General features: G+C 48.8%; 1 long non-coding RNA gene across 1 annotated transcript in view; it reads left to right on the forward strand.

Annotated features, from left to right (window-relative positions):
- LOC104865338 overlaps nucleotides 1-3,257 on the forward strand; it is a 10,424-nt gene extending 7,167 nt beyond the window's left edge. The window contains exon 4 of the long non-coding RNA XR_002025509.1: nucleotides 2,963-3,257. This is a non-coding gene — a long non-coding RNA (uncharacterized LOC104865338). The remainder of the gene's footprint in view (nucleotides 1-2,962) is intronic.
- The last annotated feature ends 1,125 nt before the right edge of the window (nucleotides 3,258-4,382 follow it).

A 4,382-nucleotide genomic window follows, 5' to 3' on the forward strand; every position in this document is an offset into this window, starting at 1 on the left:
CGGGCAGCGCGTGCCGGGCTTCTCAGGGGTCCGGGTCACTGTGAGGCTACGGGGTGGGGGTAGGGGTGCCACAGTCTCCCCGAAGCCACGTCCTCGGCCCTGTGGCCCTCCTGAGCCAAAGTCCAGGGCCGGCTGTTGGCAGGAGGCCTCTGCTTCTCTGCGTGGGCTTCGGAGGGGCTCCCGGCCGGGCAGCTGGCTTCTCCGGAGTGACCCAAGAGGCAGCCAGCAGCAGCCACCATGTCACCACGTCTGCAGCCTGCAGTGGCCTCCGGTCATTTCGCCCATATCCTGCTGGGCATGCGGGCCCCAGCGCCGTGGCAGAGCCTCACGCAAGCAGGGACCGACCAGGGAGACACAGTCGCGGGCCCTTCTAGAGCCCCTGCTCCCCAGGAGCTCACCCCCTCGTGGCCACCACACCTGGCTGTGGATGTTGTTGTCTGAACTATGAGCACGATTTATCAGGGCCGGTATAGAAGAGCCCTCTCTTCCTCCTCTATTTATTTGTTCTTTAATTGAGAGGAGTATGAACGACAGGATTCCTCTTTTTTCCCAGTCCTAGGGATTGAGCCCAGGGCTCTGACACAGAGCCCAGGCCCCAGCCCTATCTAGTTGTTTATTTACTTTTACAGTCCCGGGGATTGAACTCAGGGCTTTTGCACTGAGCGATTCCCCTAGCCCTTATTTTCTTTTTAAAACTTTGAGACACAGGCTCGTTAGATTAAGTCGTCCAGCCTACTGGCCGGGGCTTGAACTCACGATTCTCCTGCCTCAGTCTCCCAGAGTGCTGGGCTGGCAAGCGTGCCACCGCGCCCCGCCCGCATCCTGTCCTCTTACATTTATTGATTTTCTCAGTCCCCTGTGTACAGTGGAGCACCAGCCACCGGCTGACCCAACACCGTCATCAGAGACCCCAGCCCTGCCAGGCGGCCCCCTGCTCTGTGCCCAGGACCCCCACACGTGGCGTGGGACATCCATTCCTCCACACTGAGCTGTGTGACCCACAGTTATTCAGGAAGTGCGGTGTGGATTGCAGGGACCTCTCCGGTGTGGGAGCAAGGATCAGTCTGGCTCTCCCATCTCTCCGGGGTTGGGGGGTTTTCCTTTGTTTTTTACCCTCTGCATTCGGATAGAAAATTCCTGAGGTCTCTGGGGTCTGGGGAGTCTGCTGGCTGGATGTGAATTTCCCAGTCCAGCTGAAGGTGTGGGTTCCTTGAACCCCCCGAGTGGTTCCTGTAGGCTGTGCTTTCCCAGGAAACCGTGGGTCTCTTCCAAGTTTTCACATTTATCGGTATAAAATGGCTTCAGTGTTTCTCTTATTTTTTTTTAACCTCTATAATATCTGCAGCGCATCACTTTAGTTTTGTTTTACAGTACTGGGGATCGAACTCAGGACCTTGCGCTTGCGAGGCAGGCAGCAGCTCCACTGAGCTAAATCCCCGGCCCCTGCAGTGCATCTCTTCTGATTTCAAAAATTTACATGCTTTACCCAACCATAAATAACAACATCAGAATTTTATCTGTTTGTCTTTGTTTTCGAAGAGATAACTTTGGTTTTGTTGATACTCTGGGTTGATTCTCATGAAATCCTGCTATTACTTTTGTCATCCTCTTCCATTTTCTCTGGGTTTATTCCAATGTTCTTTTTCTAGTTTGTCGGGTTAGGCACGTTACACACGCACACACTCACACACACACTCACACACTCACAGCCACACACTTCTCTGCAGATAGTGTTTTAGTGTCTCCCATAAGTTTAACAAGGAGGGGTTTCATCGCTGTTAGGTCCTAACTATTTTCACATTTCCATTATAATTTCCTCTTCTTAATTTTTTTCCTTTCCCTTTTTAAACTTTTTTGGTAGTGGTGATTGAACACAGTGCCTTGCCCTTGCGAGGCAGGCACAGCGCCACTGAGCTAAATCCCCAGCCGTCTTCCTAATTGCTTTTATTGCTGCGTGTTTACATTACCCGTGTGGAGTTGTTCACAAGACGTCTTCACCCCTTTTCACATCTCTTTGCCTCTCTCTTCTCCTCCCTCCATTGCTTGGTCCCTTTCCCATGTAAGGAAGCTCTCTCCACACCTCCTGCTATCCATCTTCATTTAGCTTTTTATTTCTAATTTGAGTTACTAGCATACGGTATTTTGCTTGTGTGTCTGATTGGGTTCACTGGACAGTGTGGCCTCCAGGGGCACCCATTTCCCTACAAATAGCCAAGTTTATCTTTATGGCAGTGTAGTACTCCTTTGTGTGTAAATCTCATACTGTCTTTATCCTTTCATCTATTGATGGACATATAGGCAGCTTCCAAGATTTACCTCCTATGAACTGTGCTGATTTATACACAGATAGGCATGGGTCACTATCATATGGCTTCTTTAGCTCTTTTGGGCAGATACCTAGAAGGGGAACAGTGGGGGTCACAGGGAGTTTCTAGCCTTAGCTTTTTGAGCAGTCGCCGTGGTGATGATATCCACAATTGTACTATTTAATTTATTTATTTATGTATTTATTTATTTTGAGACAGGGTCTCACTCTGTAGTTGAAACTGACCTGGAACTCGCTATGTAGCCCAGGCTGGTCTCGAACTCTCAGCGATCCTCCTGCCTCAGCCTCCCGAGTGCTGGGATTACAGACGTGCGCCACCACACAATTGTACTGTTTTATGTTTCCTCCAGCAGTGTAGGAGGCTTCTTTTCCCCTGAATCCTCACCAGCCTTTGTCATTATTCAAGTCATGAACTTCTTAGATTGAAGTTTCCAGATGTGTAGAGTGTCTGTGTTTCCTTTCTAGGGCTTTCTACACATATGGGTTAAAGTTTGATTCCCAAAGACAAAGTGAACCATATGTCTTTTTGGCAAAACTCAGCTATCAAAAAAAATTTAAAATTTATCTGAAGCACTGAATCTGCTGGAAGATAAAAACAGGTAAATCTCTGTTCTTTTCACTTCTTATTTTAAATAGGTAAAATTCTTGAAGGCATAGGCAAGGACTTTCTGGACAGACCCGAATCAAACAAGAAATGACATCAAGAACCAACAAATGGGTCACATTGACTTCAAAAGCTTCTGTACACCATAGGAAACCCTAAAAAAGTGAGGACACAACCTACAGCATGGGGAAGATATTGCCAGCTATTCCTTGGATGGAGGACTCATATGTAGACTACGTAAAGAACTCAAAAAAAAAAAAAAAATTAAACCCCCCTCAAATAAAGGACTCGATTAAAAAAATGGGCAACTGGAATGAATAGACCCTTCTCACCAGCACAAATGGCCGGTGGACACAAGAAAACATGTTCAACATCGCTGGCCGTCAGACAAATGCAAATTCAAAGGACACCGAGATTCCATTTTGCTCCAGAAGGAACGGCCGTTGTCAGTAATGACGAACCATGGCGAGGCTGCAGGGGAAAAGAAACCTTTGAGACTGTTGGTGGGAGTGTGAACTGTACAACCGCAGATAGCAGCACAGACCTTCCTCAGAAAACTAAAGCTAGAAATTCCCTTTGACCCATCTGTCCCCCTTCTAGGGATCTGCCCCAAAGAGCTAAAGATACCATATTACAGTGAGCCATGCAGCCCTATGCTCACAGCAGCAGGATTTAGCATAGCTCAATGTATCACAGCTAAATCTGGGAAGCAGCCTATATGTCGGTCGACAGAGGAGAGGATAAAGAGGTTGTGGTATTTGTACACAGTGGAGTATTACTCTGCCATAAAGAAAGACAAACTTGAATTATTTGTAGGAAAATGGATGCTCCTGGAGGCCATAATGGTAAGTGAAACAAATCAGGGTCAAGCTTAAATATTGCACGGTTTCCTTTAGCGTGTGAGAAAACCAAAGTATAAATAGCAAAATAAAAGACAAATAATAGGCCGGGTGTGGTGCCACACGCCTGTGATCCCAGTGCTTGGGAGGCTGAGGCAGGAGCATCACGGTGAGTTTGAGGCCAGCCAGGGGTATGTAGTGAGTTCAAGTTCAACCTGAACTACACAGTGAGACCCTGTCTCGAAAAAACTAACAAATACATAAATATTGGAGAGTTTTTTTACAAATGGCAGGGGGACCAGGAGAGGGAGTGAGGCGGAGGAAAGCTACAACCCAGTAAATACTTTTAACACGTGCCGAGTGTTGTGTCCAGGCTTTACCGGGTGTCCCCGCGGCCCGTAGGTGCACAGGGCCCCCGGAAACCTTTACCGGGACCTGAGAGGTTGGAGGAAAGTCTCCGTCCGAGTGACTGCGGGGGACACGAGAGAACCACAGGACCCAGAGGAGCTCGGGCAACAGGGCCGGAATGGATGCATCGAACCCCGCCCCGCCGCCCCCGGTTGGAAACCACAAGGGGGACCTGCGGGCCAGAGGGGCCACGTGCGGGACATGG

The sequence above is a fragment of the Fukomys damarensis genome, unplaced genomic scaffold (assembly GCF_012274545.1).
Source record: "Fukomys damarensis isolate Sample0158 unplaced genomic scaffold, DMR_v1.0_HiC HiC_scaffold_22, whole genome shotgun sequence".
Taxonomy (NCBI): Eukaryota; Metazoa; Chordata; class Mammalia; order Rodentia; family Bathyergidae; genus Fukomys; species Fukomys damarensis.